Raw genomic sequence first — 20,238 nt, 5'->3', positions numbered from 1 at the left:
GAAAGTTGCTCAGTTGTGACCAACTCTTTGGGACCCCACAGTCCATAGAATTCTCCAGGCCAGAATACTGGAGTGGGTAGCCGTTCCCTTCTCCAGGGGGTCTTTCCAACACAGGGATCAAACCCAGGTCTCCCGCATTGCAGTGGATTCTTCACATCTGAACCACCAGGGAAGCCCAAGAATACTGGAGTGTGTTGCCATTCCCTTCTTTAGGGTATCTTCCTGATCCAGGAATCAAACTGGGGTCTCCCGCATTGCAGGTGGATTCTTTATCAGCTGAGCTACCAGAGAGAGATGGTAAGCAAATTTGAGGGCAAGTAACAGCCTCTTGCTACTGACTGGGAACTGAGGGTGATACCTTTTGGCTTCTCCGGTTCTTAGTGACAGAGTATTGATGTTTTCAAATTGTGGTACTGGAAGAAGACTCTTGAGAGTCCCTTGTACAGTCCCTTGGATCAAACCAGTCAATCCTAAAGGAAATCAACGTTAGGAAATCCATGAATATTCATAGAAAGACTGATGCTGAAGCTCCAATACTTTGGCCACCTGATGTGAAGAGTCGACTCATTAGAAAAGACCCTGATGCTGGGAAAGATTGAAGGTAAGAGGAGAAGGGGGCAACAGAGGATGAGATAGTTCGATGGCATCCCTGACTCAAGGGACTTGAGTTTGGGCAAACTCCGGGAGATAGTGAAGGACAGGGAAGCCTGGCGTGCTGTAGTCCATGGGGCTACAAAGAGACAAGACTATGTGACTGAACAACATAATACAGGTATCAGGCCAAAACCAGGCAGCAAAAATGGTCCATTGGGAGTGCCTGACACTTCCCTCTTTACCCGTCTTCTCTTATTGCCCTCATGCTTTCTCTCTTCCTATTTTTTTTTCTTTTTAAAATCTCTCCTTATATAGTATGTACTAAAGGGGGCAGGTGTCAGTCAGGCTGTTAATCACAAAACTAATTAGGTATTTATTTTATTTATTTAAGGTATTTATTTTAATTTCTTTGTGCCTCATTCATTTTATTATAAATGGGGATAATTGCATCTACCTTGCAGGGCTAGGATCATGATTCAGTGCAGATTTTCTCATTTGGACCCAAACTCAGTTCCCTGATGGAGGATGGCAAATAGCACCACCCTGTGACCCATTTACCCAAACCGAAACCTGTGCTTCCCTCTTTCTTTTAGCACCATCTCCTCCCACTCTACCCCTATGTAAATCACTGTCACCTGTTGTCTTGATGGCTGCAGTAGCTTCTTAATTGATCACCTGCTTCCACTTCCCTCCTTCAAGGATCCTTTCTCTTCTCTTCTCTGTAAAGAGGCCAGGGTGATCTTTTTTATAGTTGATATATATTTTTTTGTAACAACTTTATTGAGATATGTCACATACCATAAGATTCACCCATTTAAAGTGTACAATTCAGTGAGTTTCAGTATATTCAGAGAAACTAATTTAGAGCACCATCATCACCACTATCTAATTTTAGAGCATTTTAATTACCCAAGTGGTTCAGTTGGTAAAGAATCCACCAGCAATGCAGGAGACCTGGGTTCAATCCCTGGGTTGGAAAGATTCCCTAGAGAAGGGAAAGGCTACCCACTCCAGTATTCTGTCCTGGAGAATTCCATGGGGTGTATAGTCCATGAGGTTGCAAAGAGTCGGACATGACTGAGTGACCACTCACTTCACTTCAATCACCCCCAAAGGAAACCCCACACCTATTAACAGGCGTTCTCTAATACCTCCTCCCCCAGACTTTGGCAACCATCAATACTTTTTCTCTATATGGATTTGCCTGTTCTGGATATTTTGTATTAATGGACTCAAATAATATGTGATCTTTTGCTTCTGGTTTCTTTCACTCAACATAGTTTTCAAGGTTTACCCATATTGCAGAGTACATTAATATTTTATTCCCTTATATGGCAGAATAAGCTTACATTGTATGGATATACCACATTTTAAAAAATATTTATTTGATGGCACCAGGTCTTAGTTGTGGCATGCACAATGTTTTAGCTGCAGCATGTGGGATCTAGTTCCCTGATCAGCTCGCCCCCCGCATTGGGAGCAAGGAGTCTTAGCCACTGGACCACCAGAGAGGTCCCTATTTTATTTACCACATTTTATTTACCATTCATCAGTTGATAGACATTTGAGTTCTTTCTGCTTTTTGGCTCTCATGAATAATGTTGCTGCTGTGAACATTTTTGTACAAGTTTTTGCATGGATGTATGTTTTCACTTCTCTTGGGTGTATACCTAGGACTGGAATTTCTGGGTCGTGTGATAACTCTTCTGTCATACGCAACGAAGTAAATCAGACACAGAAAGGCGAATGTCATATGATATCGCTTCTACGTGGAATCTAAATATAGGGCACAAATGAACTTATTTACAAAAGAGGAGTAGAATCACAGATATTGAAAACAAACATGATTACCAGGGGATAAGAGGGAGGGAGGGATAAATTGGGAGATTGGGACTGACATATACACAATTATTTATAAAATAGATAACTACTAAGAACTTGCTGTATAGAAGAGGGAACTCTATTTAATACTTTGTAATGGCCTGTATGGGAAAAGAATCTTTTAAAAAAGAGTGGATATGTGTGTACATATAACTGAATCACTTTGCTGTACGCCTGAAAATAACATAGCATTGTAAATCAACCAGTCCTTGAAAATTTTTTTTTAAATGATGTTTTTGAGAGTCTGCCGAAGTGTTTACCAAAGTGACTGCCTGTTTAATAATCCCACTGGCAATGTACAAGGGTGCCAATTTCTTCATATTCTTACAACTCTAGTCATTGTCTGGTTTTTTTTTTTTTTTTTTAATATAGTCATCTACCTGAGTATGAACTGGTATCTCAAGGTGGCTTTGGTTTGCCTTTCCCTAAGGACCAATGATGTTGAACATTTTTAAATGTATTTTATGGCCATTTATATATCTTATTTGGAAAAATGTATTCAAATACTGGGCTTTCCTACCTCCTGTCCCCACCCTCACCTTTTAAAAATGTTTCTTTATTGTGGTAAACTATACATAACATCACTGATGTGATAGACATGAGTTTGAGTAGGCTCCGGGAGTTGGTGATGGACAGGGAAGGCTGGCGTGCTTCTGTCCATGTGGTCGCAAAGAGTCGGACATGACTGAGCGGCTGAACTGAATCCATAACATAAAAGTTACCATTTTAGCTATTACTGTTCAGTGGCATTAAGTAGATTCACATTATTTTTTTTTTTTTATTAGTTGGAGGAGATTCACATTATTGTACAACCCTTGTCACCATCCATCTTCAGAAATTTTTCATCATCCCAAACTGAAACTCTGTCCTCATTACCTCCCCCTCCCAGACCTTAGTAACAACTATTCTCCTTTCTGCTTTTTAATTTTAATTATTTCTGGTTTTAACAAAAGCCATCCTAATGGACAAGAAGTGGTATGTCATTGTGGTTTTGATTTGCATTCTCTAATGCTTAGTGGTGTAGAGCATCTTTTTATGTACCTGTTGGCCATCTGTATGCCTTCTCTGGAGAAATGTCTATTTATATTCTTTACCCATTTAAAATTGGATTATTTGTCTTTATTTTATTGAGTTGTAAGTGTTCTTTGTAGATCTTAGATACAAGTCCCTTATCAGCCCCTTATCACTTCTTACGATATACTTTGAAACACAAAAATTTCTCATTTTGAGAACTCCACTTCATCTGTTTCTTTTACTGCTTATACTTTGGTGTCACTGCTAAGAAGCCATTGCCTCATCCAACGTTAGAAAGATTTAGTCCTATGTTTTCTTCTACCTGTTTTGTAGATTTTAGCTCTTACATTTAGGTGTCTGATCCATTTTGAGTTCCTTATTGTATATGGTGTGAGGGAGAATCAAGGCGATCTTTTAAAAGTACAAACCAGATGCCATGACTCCCCCTGCTTAAAATTCGGCACTGGCTTCTCTCTGCTCTTAGGACAGAGTCCACATTCCTCGCCGCAGGGTCTTTTGTTTCCTCCTCCCTCCCACCCCCCACCAGCCCCTCTCGTCTGCTGCAGCCAGCAGTTCCGTTCCGTTCAGCTGCTGCAGCCGTAGGTGCCTTCTAACAGTTCTTATATGCAAACCCTTCCTGCCTCAGTGTTTCTGCCCTGCTATTCGCTACACCTAAACACGGGCTATCTGGTGGCTTCTCTCTCATTTCTCAGGTCTCAGTTCAAAAGTTTGCCTTCTTCAGGAAAATCTTTGCTGGCAGCTCTATGTAAAGTAGGTTCCCCACACCACACTGTACTCCTTCGTTTCCTTCACAGTGATGTTAAAAAAACTGACCAAAATTTAAAATCTTACTGGCTTTATTCAACCATTCATGAATCAGGCCGCATCGAATCTAGCAGATGGAACGGAGCTCCAAGTAGCTGTAGAAAATGGAGGACTTTTGTCGGCAGAAGGGAGTGGGAGTGAGGAAGTCGCGCTGGGCAAAAAGCATGGTGGTTACTGCAAGTGACTTTGCTCTAGGGGATGGCAGGGGTTTATGAGGCAGATTACCTAACTAGCGATGATGAGGAGATTCCTGACTGCCTGGTTTGAGATTCCATTTCTGGAGTCTTCGTTCAGGCTCTTGATTAGGTGACGTGTGACTTTCAGCCTAAGTGACTTCCTGTTGGGCCTGTTGTCTTGTTTTTGACAGTAATTAACAAAGAAAATATTCACTTTATTTGCTTACTTACGTATTGCCCCTCCCCTTATTTAAGGTCTGTGAGGGCCTGGACCATGTGTGTCTGATTCACCTCTATCCCCAGCACTTAGTACAATGCTCTGCACGTTAACAGATATCCCATAATTACTTATTTTAGGAAAGAAAGAGAAAGAATGAGCATTGTTAATGTTTCTTCCCGTCCCAGCATGCTTTCTCACTTTTGCCAATTCTACCACCTTTATTTTTTGTCACTTTTTGCCTGGATTTTCTTCTATTTCCTGTTTTCACAGAATATATCATGGAATAGAACATCCATTTTTTCTTTTTCATTTTGCTTTTCTTTTCCTATTGCTTTTAGCATAAACATATGTTGGAATTTATCTTTCTAGTCCACTACAAATTACTTTTTTCTTTTCTGAAACTTTCTCAACAGAAACTCAGTATTGAACATTGAACTCTTTCGGTCTTTTCTTCTGTTTTCCTATGAATAAGACGTCCCCCCTCCGTGAAGATGAAAGCTAAGAGGAGAATTTTTTCTAGCTCACAGTGGTGGGCTGAGTTCTGGGTAAGTAAATCTCAATAAACACTAGGGCCTTGATCAGCAGCACTTTAGAAAATAAAATAAAACTAGGGTATGCTGTGCTCAAAATGTGAAAAAAAAAAAAAAATCCAAATCAGTGGGTTCTGAAACTGTTACCACCCAACAGCATACAAAATTTAATTAACCAAGCACCTTTCATGTAGAAATTCTATTAGAGGTAATCACATAATATTATTATTATGTATTGCCCAGAATCCTGCAGAATAATTTCTTACAGATGACTCTCTGTTGAAATGGGGGAACTGGGGTCCTTTGTTTGGTGACATATCTTTGCACACACTTCTGCTCCATATCAATTCAGAAGGATTATACTCATAAAAAAGGAACACACCTTCATCTTAATGTTAAGCTCTGCTCCCCACACTGGTAAAAATTCTTTTGATGAAGAAGACTGCAGCCAGAAACATGGTTAGAACCATTTCACCTGAAAGCCTCACATTTTAGATTTTTTTTTTGAGTTTGCCATCTTGCTTATCATTTACAGATATCCAAATACCTAAGAAGTGAACCCAAAAGATGATTGAAACTTTTGATCCAAGAAATAACTCACACATTTGTTTTCCTTGCTCTAATCTTCAGAGCTGTGTATCTTGCTGACAAGCCCCAGATTTTTAAAAAACAGATTTTCCTTTGGGTTTCCCCCTCCTTTCATGGTGGTAATATGTTCTCCTATCTTCCATCTACTGAAAAAAAAGTAGGTGTAACAGTCTAATCAGCCTTTACCAACTTTTCTGCAAGAACAAGGCAGAAAATATGAAGATATAAATCAAGAATTGCTATTATTGTTTATGTAGTAGTGATATATGACTCCACTGGGCTTTGTGTTTTACATGGCCACTTTGGAAACACAGAATGCTATTCAGACTCAAGCGATTTGTTTCTGAGCCCTGTGCCTGGACATTTCTAATAAATATTATTCTTCCTCTGATTTTATGATATCAACAACATACTCATGCAATAAAATATGTCCAGATTCCTAGTGTTAAGTCTACATTGTCAAACAAAGATAATATTCCCAAACTTGAGGAACCGTAGGTAGAGACAACATTAGGCATAAAATAACTAAATATTTGTAAATCATCATAATAACAATGATAGTTTTATGCATGGGACAATGTCTGGAAGGATATATATCAACTTATTAAGCCATGTAATTTCTGGATAGAGAAATCAGAGGCTATTTTAATTTTCTTTTTCTATTTTTTGGCTTATCTATATTCATTTTTTTTCTAACTGTGAATGTATGTTACTATTGAAATGAAAAGAGATCCTTTTCAAAGAATGGTACATAGGAAGAGTTGATAAAACTGAGTATAAAAATAGGATTAGTATCATTCTTTCATGGAAAATAGAGTAGATTCTGAGAAAGTAAAAAATCTGATTGATCTTCTATTAATTTCTGAGTTCATATTGTGCACACTTCTTTAGTGTGATGAAAACACTGACTACCTGTTGGCCAGCCTCATCCTTGTATCTAAGGCAGGTCACCATGCCTACCTACCACATGCCAGGACAAATCAAGCGGCAGACCCTACTATGTCTCAGCGGGAAAATAAGCTTCTCGTTTGATTGCCACTGGTTCCCACCCCAATCCTTTTTCCACCTGGCTCTGAATTCCTGGCTTCTTCTTCTTCTTTCTAAAGCCATGGGATTTCCTCAGGACACCTTAAAGACTTGATCTGAACTCAGTCTTCCAGCTTGAAGCGTGGTCTTTTCCTTCAGCCCAGACATCCATGTAATAGCTGCCATACTTCCCATCCCACCCCACCTCCTTTTTCCACTGCCTTGTCTCAAAATGGTGGAGGAAGATGAGATTGAAAGCTCTCTGTTTATAATAATGACCCCATCTCACCTCATACCTCATCTTGCAGTCTTATTTGGGAAGAGTAGGACTTCTGTGAATGGCAGAGAAGGCTGGACCCAGAGATGCAATGTTGTATTCTATGTCCTTGAGTCGATCATCCTGGAGATATTCATGTATGAATGAGAATGGCCACATCCATTCATTGTTTATGTCTGTCCTGCCTAATCAGTACCTGTGTCTCCAATTCAGTCGCTCAGTCATGTCTGACTCTTTGTGACCCCATGAACCGCAGCATGCCAGGCCTCCCTATCCATCACTAACTCCCAGAGTCCACCCAAATCCATGTCCATTGAGTTGGTGATGCCATCCAGCCATCTCATCCTCTGTCATCCCCTTCTCCTCCTGCCCCCAATCCCTCCCAGCATCAGGGTCTTTTCAAATGAGTCAGCTCTTTGCATCAGGTGGCCAAAGTATTGGAGCTTCAGCTTCAACAACAGTCCCTCCAATGAACACGCAGGACTGATCTCCTTTAGGATGGACTGGTTGGATCTTCTTGCAGTCCAAGGGACTCTCAAGAGTCTTCTCCAACACCACAGTTCAAAAGCATCAATTCTTCGGCACTCAGCTTTCTATATAGTCCACCTCTCACATCCATACATGACTACAGGAAAAATCATAGCCTTGACTAAATGGACCTTTGTTGACAAAGTGATGTCTCTGCTTTTTAATATGCTATCTAGGTTGGTCATAACTTTCCTTACAAGGAGTAAGTGTCTTTTAATTTCATGGCTGCAATCACCATCCACAGTGATTTTGGAGCCCAGAAAAATAAAGTCAGCCACTGTTTCCCCATCTGTTTGCCATGAAGTGATGGGACCGGATGCCATGATCTTAGTTTTCTGAATGTTGAGCTTTAAGCCAACTTTTTCATTCTCCTCTTTCACTTTCATCAAGAGGCCCTTTAGTTCTTCTTCACTTTCTGCCATAAGGGTGATGTCATCTGCATATCTGAGGTTATTGATATTTCTCCCGGCAATCTTGATTCCAGCTTGTGCTTCCTCCAGCCCAGCATTTCTCTTGATGTACTCTGCATATAAGTTAAATAAGCAGGGTGACAATATACAGCCTTGACATACTCCTTTTCCTATTTGGAACCAGCCTACTGTTCCATGTCCAATTCTAACTGTTGCTTCCTGATTTGCACACAGGTTTCTCAAGAGGCAGGTCAGGGGGTCTGGTATTCCCATCTCTTTCAGAATTTTCCCCAGTTTATTGTGATTCACACAAAGGCTTTGGCATAGTCAATAAAGCAGAAATAGATGTTCCCTATGTCTTATCAGTATCATTCTCAGAGGAAAGTTGTAGTGTTATAAGTCAACAATACTTACAAGAAACCAGAGTTGAGCATGACTTAGGGCCAGCAATTTACCTTCAATAAACCTTGGTTTACACGTTGGGAGAATGGGGTACCCTGCCCACTTCAGAGAGGTACTGTAATGCTCAAATTATCAGAGTAGATGCAGAAGTCCTCTGTCAATTGTGAGAGACTGTATACAGGCAAGGAATAATGATGAAAATGACCAATAATGACCATAACAATGGTAGTGGTAAAGGTCAAGGTGATGGTGATAATGGATAATAAGAAGGCAAACTTGGGAACACTGTAGACTGTCCTTTTCTAGTTCAATGTGCTACAAACATTGCTCCCTGGCTCATAATCATGGTACGAAAGAGTTAGAAGCATATAAACCAGCCACATCCACCCCCTCTGGTTTATGCCATTGTAGTTCCCAGGTTGTTCATTGGTCAGGCCTTTGTCTATGGGCATTTGTTCATGATTTATTTCACATCCTGGCTTGGAGACCCTTCTCTCTTGTAATGGCCAACACCAGACACAGCTCTTGATGTCCATTCAGTGATCTGCTGGGACCCAGAGCCAGCAAGATGGGTATGTGGAATTACCCCAGTGGGTTCCCGCACCACTAATACAGCACCGTCTGAGCTGGATTCTCATGTGCCTCCTGTGATCCCCAAACCCAGTCTGCAAGTGCCTTGGATGAGCTGTTGGCTGTGGTTAGGTAGAGTTAGTAATTGACTGCCTGCCTCCTTCCCACCTTCCTTTCTTCTCCTTGGCTCCCCACTCACCCCACCACTCCCCTACACACCTCGTTTTGAAGTCTCTGGATCTGTGATGAATCATAAATGATGCTTCTTGCTGACCTTGACAAGAGCCTCCATCCCTTTGGAGAAAGATGCAGATGAACTCCAGGAAGTCTATTTCAACAGAGCTGGCATATACTGCCCCAATCATTGGCTCCTCTAATTCATTCAGAGCAATGGCTGGTGGGCAGAGAGGGTTAAACCCTGTGGCCTTGAGGGAAAAACGTACCCTAGAAAGGGTTCTCTTTGCCTTTGTTAATTGTGAAATAAAACACTTCCTGCCGAGGAGGCCCCTGCTTGGTGAGGGCTTTCAGGTCTCTTCCCAGAGTAATGGTCTCTGGGAGCCTCTCTTTCCCCTTTCCTCACACTTTGGGATCAGATACTTTAAAGTTACACAGCCTATAAGATAGTGGGGAGAAGGCCTGAGGGACAAGCCTCAACACTCCCACAGGACTCTCAATCACACACCGAGAACAGGGTCTCAGGTTGGGGCAAAGTTGGAGGGAGTGGTTTTGCAATGGCCTCAGTCACAGAACCTCACACTCATCTCCAAAAGAGATGTGGCAGAGAGTCAGGAAAGTTTAGCCATTAAAGCATTACAATTTCTGCTTGACCCAGTTTGGGCATTTCTTAATATATAAGGAGCCTCTCTTGACCTTGGCAAGGCCCTGGGTGTGACCCCGCAGCAGCCAGTCTGAGGGTCAGGAAGAGCTGCTTTGGGCTTGCATTTCCTGGAGGGACTTATCTACCTAGTTGTTATATGTGATCATATGGCAGCCGTGTGTGGCAGCCCATTTGTTGTCATTTCACAAATGGAGAGACTGAGGCCTTGTTACAGAGGTAGAAAGTAGTGGAGGGACTTCCTTGGTGGTCCAGTGGTTAAGAATCCCCCTTGCCATGTAGAGACGCAGATTGGATCCCTTGTCAGGGAACTAAGATCCCACATGCCACGGAGGAACCAAGCCTTCACACCACAGTTACTGAAGCCCACATGCTCTGGAGCTCACGGGCCACCACCAGAGTCCCTGTGCCATGACGAAAGATCCCACGTGATGCCATGAAGACCCTGTGTGCCACAATTAAGACTGGACACAGCCAAATAAGTAAATCCTGTTCTGAAAAAGTAAAGATACTTAAAAAAATGGAGTGGAGCTGGGCTGGTCTATCACTGAAGCATCTTCCCATACTTCCATTGTTAATAATATCACAGACCACCGTTTTATAATTAGCCCTGAACTTACTCATCAGCACCTGGGCTGATCTTCCAAGTGGGGCCATCCCTTCTCTGAACTCCTCCTGAAGACCGTCCTACAGGAGCGGCCAGGTGGGGCTTAGATTTTTGCCTCAGTTAAAATCCTCTAAAATTCCCTTCTGAGAGATCCAAGGCCTCTGATGTGTTGATTGCCCTGGGTGACATCATGTTTAAGTTAGTCTGACCTCCCTGAGCTCATTTCTTTGTCCTGGTCACCTCTGCTTCCATCAAAAATAACAGGCTGCTGATAAGCTGGCTCTCGGCTCCCTGGCTCAGACGGTGGACTCTGAATCCATGCTCAGAGCAGGCCTCTCAAGTTCGAAAAAGCCTTCATGCTCTATGTTTTGACAGGTTGAGAAATCCAATCCATTTATTTTGAAAACCCATTAAGCCCAGCCAATATGGGATATTTAGAAAGGCCAGAATTTTGCTTCTGGTCAGAAGGTCAGTGCTGTCATAAAACAACAGCTAAAGGAAGTGAAACAAAACATATTTTATTGTAGGGCTATAATTCCCAAACATTCTTTAAAAATGTACTTTCAGTTAAAATCAGACAAAACAAAAATACAGCACATTGAATTGCTGGAAATTGCCACCACTAAAAACTCTCTTTGTTCAGGGTACTTATTCAATTTTGCATGCCCGGTTCCCATATCAGTGTCAGGGGCATAGTAAATGCTCAATACATGTTCAATGAATGAGTCTCAAAATGGTTTACTTTGCTCTTTAACCTTTTTTCTAGGTATTAGTTTTTCTTGTTCCCAATGGCTGTTAAATCATTCTCAAGAAAAGAACATCTGATTTTAGTTCTCTAGGGTTTTGGAAAGTGAGTTTCAGAATAAGTAAGTTTGCCTCTTCTTGGCATCTTGAATTACATTATTGATGATACAGATAACAGGGTCTTACGGTCAGATTCTCCAAAGATAACTCATTTGATCCTTTCAACCTTGTGAAGGAGGCATGAGAGACGTTATTATTTTCACGTTACCCCTAGGAAGGGTGTGTAAGTACAGACCTTTACCTGAAAGAAAATAACCTTACTATTAGGTGATCCTGAGCCCAAATGACGTTCAGAAGATAGTGCAAAATAGTCTGTATTTTTCTCACTGATTGACCTCTGGTCCATGTACTGTCCTCCTCTGACAGGTGTCCAATGACTCTCTTTTTGAATCTTCTTTCCATCTTCTCTTACTTCCCATAATCCCTTCAATCTTCTCTACCCATCTCTCCAAGCTCCATCCCAAAGAATCACCAGAAGATCTTCAAGTTTCTTTTTCTTTTTAAAGAAAGGAATACTTTAAAGAATAATTTTATTTATTTGTATTTCGTTTTGGTTTGTGCTGGGTCTCTGCTGCTGTGCAGGCTTTTCTCTAATAGCGAGCTGGGGCGACTCTCTAGTTGAGATGCTCAGGCCTCTCGTTGTGGTGGCGTCTCTTGTTGCAGAGCACAGGCTGTAGGGCACGTGGGCTCAGTAGTTCTGACATGTGGGCTCAGTAGTTCTGACATGTGGGCTCAGTAGCTGCAGCTCCCGGGCTCTACAGCACAGGCTCAGAGGGTGTGGCACACGGGCTTAGGTCACATGGGATCTGCCCAGATCAGGGATATAACCCATGTCTCCAGCGTTGGCAGGCAGACTCTTTACCACTGAGCCTTCAGGGAAGCCCAGTCTTCAAGTTTCTAAGCACGCCTCCTGCCTTTAATCTCATGAGATACAGTAGTTAAAATCCTGCATTCAAAGATTTAGTTTGTTGGTAGAGGAAGCAAATGTATGACCTGGAACCAGAGCTGACTCCTGGAGCCTTGAGGTAGACCTAGTAACTAGGGTTTCTCTTTTCCTGCTTGAACTATGAACCCATTGAGAAGTAAGACCGAAGAGGATGCTGATGGAGGTGATGTATCACCTTAACAAGAAAGTGGATGTTGGGGGAATATGGCTTATAGTGGTAGGCAGATAGGATTCCTACTACAGAATCCCAGATTAGAGACTTGCCCACACTGGACTGGATTTGGCTGGCCTTCATCAGGGCAGAGTCCTTGGGTGGGTAGCTCCCAAGGGAAAGGGAGAGGAAAGGCACTGGGTTATAAATGCCCAGTTCTTTCTTATAACCCAGAAGATGGGTTCTTTCTAAACCCATCAATCAGGTAAGTTATTTTGTCCTACCTGAGGAAGAATGAATGAAGAGTGGGGCAGAGGCCAGGGGTGTTATTTTTTTTTATTGAAGAATAGTTGATTTATAATGTGTTAATTTCTACTATACAGCAAAGTGATTCAGTTATATATATATTTTGTCATATTCTTTTCCATTTTGGCTTATTGCAGGATATTGAGTATAGTTCCCTGTGCCGTACAGTAGGGCCATATTGTTTATCTATTTTATATTTAGTCATGTGTATCTGTTAATCCCAAACTCTTAATTTACTTGTCCCCCCACTTCCCCTTTGCTAACCGTAAGTTTGTTTTTTATAGATGTCTCTTTTGGGGAGGAATCATCAAGAAGGGAAGTGTTTTCCCTAACACAGCATGTTCTACTGCCCCTCACTGTTTTCAGAGAGTGGACAGAGGGCTTCCCTGATAGTTCAGTGGTTGGGAGTCATCTTTGCTATGCAGGGGACACCAGTTCGATCCCCGGTCCAGGAGGATCCCACAGAGCAACCAAGCCCATGTGCCACAGTTACTGAGCCCATGTGCTGCAACTGCTGAAGCCCACGTGTCCTAGAGCCCATGATCCACAACAAGAGAAGCCACTGCAATGAAAAGCCCTCACACTGCAACTGGAGAATAGCCTCTGCTTGCTGCAACTAGAGAAAGCCTTCATGTAGCCAAAATAACTAAAGTAAATAAAGAAAATTATTTTAAAAGACAAGAAAAGTAGACAGAGTAGGTAATGTTTATAATGAGATTTTGCCTAAAAATCAGAATTTCAGGTGTTCTTTGCAAAATGGAATGGTTCATCAGCAATGAACCTGTGTTGCCACGTGGCAAACGGCTCAGAACTGAATCACACCTGCCCCTTTAGGCAGGTCTATCTGCCTTAGCTCATCAAGGCACTTTTCCTGTTGTATAGATGGTGCTCTCTCCAATGGCATTCATTTGTATTTCCTGCCTGGGCCTTCTGGGCATTTTATTTGGTTGCCTGTGCTTTACCTATGTGAGTCTAGAGTGGAGTATCTACAGGACTAACAGATGTGGCTCTAGCTGATGTTGTCCAGCTCAACTGATCAGTTTCATTTTGATTTGTTATTAGCTTAACCAAGTTTCAATCTTTCTGTTCTGTCTCACTAAAGATCTCTTCCATACCAGAGGCTTTGTGTTGGCGAAGAAAAAGGAGGCGAGGAAAAAGGAAAATTCTCTCCTAGTACACAAGAAGAGAAACCGAGGCTCAGAGATTAAGGAACTCGTCAAGGTGCATTGCAGAAGAAAGACACCCATGTGGTCCTTTGACATCTCCTCCACTGCGCCACAGCTGTGGTCATTTCTGCTTCACTGATCCAGTGGGCACCACTGATCCAGATGAGCAACAAATTGCACATCTGAGTGTATGTTTCTGAAATATACGTTGCCTCCCTAGGATGACAAGTTAGACAGAAGCTCCAGCCCAAGTAGATTCACAGCTGCTTTTCCAGGGCCAGCCATGGGTGAAGAGAAGCAGTGACAAGGAAGAGAAGGGAGGCAAGAATCTGTTTTCATAGCCATCCTGAAACATTTCAGTCTCTTCTAGAGGTGCAAAGGGGTTAATTCAGGGAAGAACAGGTAGTAGCTCATTCAAACATTCCTGCTCTTACCCTGCCTCAGTCTTTCTTAAAAACTTGGTATAAATCAGAGGGAAAGATGGTTGCTATGACGGATGGATGGATGGACCAATGGATTGATGATTCCTTTCAGGGAATTTTGTAAGGCTCTTCCATGTGTTCATAACAGAAAACATTTTGATTTAACACTTAAGGGTCAAATATCAAGGCTGAAAAAGCAAAGATACTCTGTCTCCCAAAAGAAGGAAGTACAGCGGAGATTAAGAGCAAGGATGTTAGAGTCATTTGCTCCTTAGTAACATCTCTGAGCCTTAGTGTCTTCATGTATAAGTTGATAATAACAGTACCTTTCTCAAAGATGGTTGCAATTAGAATTAAATAATTTTTGGACAATACCAATAACTCAGTGTCTGACAGATAGGAAACACTTGGGATATGAGGACCCTAATTCAGCTGAGAGAACTGTTTTAAACTGAGCACTACTTACACATTTAGCTCTATTTCAGGAATTAGGTATGTGTTTGTGGGCACTAACAAGACTGTGAGTGTTATCTGCAGAGTATGGTTATAAGAGAAAGTACAAGGACAGACTGATAGATCTATAATTGAACATCCTCATATATATTCTGGTGGGTGGTTAGAAGGAGAGACATTTCTCTAGCAGGAGCTGTTGACAAGGGAATGCATAGGTAGAAGGAAAAAGGAGTTGGGGAGGAATTCCTGGTAAGGGAAGCCCCACTCCAAAAGAACAATGTTTTGCTGGCCATAGTGAGGAAGGAGACATGGATAGAACTGTAGCTGCCGGTCAATTTCCTTGTAACCCAGATCAGGGAACTTCTCCTAAGAAGCAGATTCTGAAATAAGTACAGTTGTCCCTTGGTATCCATGGGGAATTAGTGCCAGGACCCTCCCCAGATACCCAAATCTGAAGATGCTCAGATTTGTATATAAATGACATAATATTTGTATATAATCTATGTTTGCATGCTAAGTTGCTTCAGTCATGTCCAACTCTTTGTTACCCTATGGACCATAGCCCACCAGGCTCCTCTGTCCATGGAATTTTCTAGGCAAGAATATTGGAGTGGGTCGCCATGCCCTCCTCCAGGGGATCTTCCTGACCCAGGGTTCAAACTCACGTCTCTTTTGTCTCCTGCATTGGCAGGCAGGTTCTTTCCCACTAACGCCACCTGGGAAGCCCTTATAACTTATGCACATCCTCCTTTTAAATCATCTCTGGATTACTCATAATACCTAATACATTATAAATGTTAGCTTCAATACTTTGGCCACCTGATAAGAAGAGCTGACTTCTTTCATGGAAAGACCATGAAGTTGGGAAATATAGAAGGCAGGAGGAGAAGGGGATGACAGAGGACGAGATGGTTGGATGGCACCACTGACTCAATGGACATAAGTTTGAGCAAGCTCCAGGAGATGGGGAAGGTCAGAGAAGCCTGGTGTGCTGCAGTCCATGGGGTCACAAAGAGTCAGACACGACTAAGCAACTAAACAACAACAACAACAAATAATTGTAAATACAATATAAATACTGTGTAAATAGTTGCTGGTGTGAGGCAAATTCAAGTTTTGCTTTTTGGAACTTTCCGGAATTTTTCCGCATGTGTTCAATCCAGGATTGTTTGAAACTGCAGATGCAGAACCTGTGGCAACAGAGAGCTGGCTGTACTTTCAGCTGAGCCCTGTCACTTGTTGGTTATTTTAGCTGCCTATAGTCACTCGAATGAGTCTGAGCCTCAGCTTTTCATCCATTAAACAAGAATTATTCTGTGAATTTCATTTGGTATTGTGATGATTTTGAAATTACCAATAAGGAAAGAGAAAGAAAGTGAAGTTGCTCAGTCATGTCCGACTCTTTGCAACCCCATGGACTGTAGCCTACCAGGTTCCTCCATCCATGGAATTTTCCAGGCAGTAAGGAAGGGCTTTGTAAATGGAAAAGCATTGTACAAATGTCAGGGATGAATGTTGATGGCTTTTTCACCTGGCAGCCACAGTGGACTGTTCATCATTCCTTTGCTGTAGATTCCTGCAGTGCTTCCCTATTGCACTTAAAATCCAAACCTCTTAACAATGGCTCACTGGACTTCATACGCCTGCCCCGGGCATCCACTCTCCTTTGTTTCTCCAAAGACTAAGCCATTCCTACCTCAGTGCCTTTGAACTTTATTACATCTGCTGGAAATTCATGGCTGGCTCCTCATTTTTATTGAGGTCTTGTCCCAGAAGCCATCTTCACAGAGGCCACCCTAGACCACCCACTCCAAGAAACTGTCTGCCCCAGCCACTCTCTCACCTTGTTTTGTTTCCCCAGTATTATTTGTCACAATCCAAACACGCCTTGATCATTTATTTTGTTTATTGCCTGTTCTCCTCCCCCATGTAAGCTCCTCCCCAGGGGATCTGGTGTGCCTTTTCACAGTTTTACCAGTGCTTCAGAGAATGCCAGATATTGAGAGGTGCTCAGTAAAAAAAATCATTGGTCACATTTAACTACAGGCCCACAAACCCCCAACGCTTTTCACAAAAGTCAAAGAAGTTCCATTCATGGGAAAAATGTTTATAATTCACCCCGGACTTCTAAACTAGGAGTATTCTGAATCGAGTTATATTCACTGAACACCTGCCGACTACATGATTTAAGAGTCAGAATACTTTAAGAGTCTGACTCAGAATACTGAGTCAAAATATTACCAAGAAGGGAAAGCAACAAGTTTGGTTTGTACCCTGCAATACCAATCAAGGCAGGATACACGAGGCTCACAGTTGTGTGGTCAGACAAAGACAGGGCAAGGGCATTTCAGAGGAAACTTGTGGGCGGCAAGTGGACTCTTCGAGAAACAGCCAAGGGGGGCCAAAAGGCCTTTGCCGAAATTGGCAGGCAGTGGCCGGTTAGTGAGGTAATTTGTGTCTGGCTGTCCCTGGCCCTGCCAACAGAGATGTGTGTCCGAGGGAGGTGTTGGCAGATCCGTGATGCCCCTTGGTTTTCTGCAAACTGCTACTGCTGCTTAATGAGCCAGTCAGACATTAAGTGCCTCCTACACTATGGCAGCATTTGCAAATGAGCAGCTGAAGGAACATACTGGAAAGCAGAGGAGTTGAGTCTTGACCAAGTCTTCCATATCCTGTCCTGTCCACCCCGTCTCTTTGATCTTAACATCTAACAGTCTCTTTGTTCACTGTGCTTCCAACCCACTCAACCCAGCCTACCTCACGGCCTTTGCACTGGCTGGTCCTTCTGCCTGAAACTCTCTGCCATCAGACCTGGCTGATTCCCCAATATAGTTCATGTCTCTGCTTTAATGTGGCCTCCTCAGAGAGGCTTTCTCTAGCCACTCTGTCTAAAAAGAGCACCTGTCCTCCAGCCACACTTACCTTACCCTCAAGTTCCTTACCCTCACTTATTTTTCTTCAAATAAAACTGATAGTTTATTATTATCATCCATTTGTTTATTTGCCTACTGGATATATCCAATCCACTCATTACCCTCCTATCCCTACCAGTCTAGTTTAAATTTCTGGATAGGGACAATGTTTGTCTTGCTTAGAGCTATATTCCCCTTAGAACCATGCTTAACAGACTATCGATAACAGCTGATTCAGTTGAATAAACATGGTTCAGTTGAATTTACTGAATGAATGGGTAGATGAATGAATGAATGAATGAGACGAGGTTCAGGATGGACTGGGTTATGAAGGGCACTGAATACCAGAGGTGAATAAAGAAGGGCAGGTGGTCGAGGGTAGAGAGAGTGGTGACTGAATGTAATGAAGTAGGAAAGTCTCAAGATGAAGAGAATTTTAAGGGCTTTATCAGGTCCAGGTACATCCATCCCACACTAAAAATATATATATGTATATATATATATATACACACACATATATATATATTAATGTAGAAGATGCAAACAAGATTTAAGATTTTGATAATTATCACTTCTGAAATTATTTGGTCACAAATAATTTGTTAAATTGATTAAACAAGGAGGCCATTGAACTGAGGTGGAATAAAGCAAGGGTATTACTTGATTGGCTAAAGCAATTGGCTGATTTGGAAAAGCTCAGTTGGCTATTTATGATTTGTGGCCCTAGTGTTTTGATTTCTTAACCATGAGGCATTTACAGACTTAGGTTTTTGGTTTGCTTATGTTGACAGACAGAGTTCCCAAATCTCTAGGAATTTCTGGGGTGATAGGTTTTCTAATAAGACAGCTCTTGATGGGCTCCTAGATGGGGGCTGGTCACCAGAGAGACCAAGCCATGATTAGAAACTTGAAACTTTCAGCCCCATCTCCCATCCTCCAGGAAGGGGGCAAGAGCTGGACACTGAGCTAATGATCCATTGTGCCTCTGTAATGAAGCCTCCATAAAAATCCTCTAAGTACAGGGTTTGAAGAGCTCCCAGGGCTGTGAACACATTCTTTGCAGAGAGGGTAAAGCAGCCTAAGTCCACAGGGACAGAAGTTCCTGTGCTCGGGACCCTTCTAGACCTTACCCCATGAAGCTCTTCATCTGGTTCTTCATCCGTATCTTCTATTGTCTTCTTTATTGCATAGTAAGCTGGTAAACATAAGTGTTTCTCTGAGTTCTGTGAACTGTCCTAGCAAATTATTAAACCCCACTTTACAGCCAGTTGGTCAGAAATACCAGAGACAAGCTGGAACTTGCAATGGTGTCTGAAGTAGGGTCAGTCTGTGGGACCAAGCCCTCAACTTGTGGGAGTTGATGCTAATTCCACGTAGATGGGCTTCCCTGGTGGCTCAGGCAGGAAAGAATCTGCCTACAATGCAGGAGACCCAAGTTCAATCCCTGGGTGGGGAAGATCTCCTGGAGGAGGAAATGGCAACCTGCTCTAGTAATCTCTCCTGGAGAATTCCATAGACAGAGGAGCCTGGTGGGCTCCATCCAGTCGATGAGATCAGGACTGAATTGAACTGTAGGATATCCAGCTGGTCAGAGAACTGGTTGGCGTGGGAATAAATTCATACATCTCATGTCAGAAGTGCTGTGAGTGTGGTATGTGTGTAAGAGTAAAGGAAATGGGTATTTCTCCGAGGTAAAGTAAAACACTGGGCGAAGCACTACCACCACTTCTACTCAACATAGTACTGTATTTGCAGTCCTAGCCACGGCCATGCGAAAGAAAGAAAAGGTGTCCAGACTGGAGAGAAAGAGGTAAAGCTGTCATTATATGCAGAGGACATGATGCTCTATATAGAAAACCCTAAGGACTCCACACAAAAGCTATTAGAACTGATAAGAAAATTCAGCAAGGTAGCAGGATAGAAGTATAGCAGAAGTCTGTTGCATTTCTTTACATGCACAATGAAAGACCTGAAGAGAAAGTAAAAAAAACAAAAAAACTCCTTTTAAAATCATGTTTAAAAAATACCTAGGGATAAACCTGACCAAAGAGCTGAAAGACTTATACTCTGAAAATTATAAAACATTAATAAAGGAAACTGAAGATGATTGAAAGAAATGGAAAGACAGCCCATGCTCTTGGATTGCAAAAGTCAATATTGCTAAAATGGCCATACTGGACTTGCCTGGTGGCACAGTGGATAAGAATCCACCTGCCAAGGCAGGGGATATGGGGTCAGTCCCTGGTCTGGGAGGATTCCACATGTCATGGAGCAACTAAGCCTGGGCACCACAACTTCTGAGCCTGGGTTCTAGGTCCCACAGTCCACAACTACTGAGCCTGTGGCTCCAGCTCCCGATTCCCGTGCACCTAAAGCCTCTGCTCCACAGCAAGAGTAGCCGCCAAGTGAGAAGCCTGCACGGCGCAGCGAAGATTAACCCCTACTCTCTGCAACTGGAGAAAGCCAGCGCACAGCAACAAAGATCCAGTGCCACCAAAAATAAATGAATAATTCATTAAAAGAAAAAGTGGCCATCCTACCCAAAGCAATCTACAGATTTAATGCGATCCCTATCAAATTACCCACGACCTTTTT

At 42.4% G+C, this 20,238-nt stretch overlaps 1 long non-coding RNA gene across 2 annotated transcripts in view; it reads right to left on the bottom strand.

The window, feature by feature from the left end:
- LOC122450325 overlaps positions 1 to 20,238 on the bottom strand; it is a 58,793-nt gene that overhangs the window by 32,276 nt on the left and 6,279 nt on the right. For both annotated transcript variants that reach the window (XR_006272099.1, XR_006272098.1), the window contains exon 2: positions 1,230 to 1,313. This is a non-coding gene — a long non-coding RNA (uncharacterized LOC122450325). The remainder of the gene's footprint in view (positions 1 to 1,229; positions 1,314 to 20,238) is intronic.

The sequence above is a fragment of the Cervus canadensis genome, chromosome 11 (assembly GCF_019320065.1).
Source record: "Cervus canadensis isolate Bull #8, Minnesota chromosome 11, ASM1932006v1, whole genome shotgun sequence".
Classification (NCBI taxonomy): domain Eukaryota; kingdom Metazoa; phylum Chordata; class Mammalia; order Artiodactyla; family Cervidae; genus Cervus; species Cervus canadensis.
The sequence above is the reverse complement of the archived record's forward strand: the minus strand, read 5'-3'. Positions and strand labels throughout refer to the sequence as shown.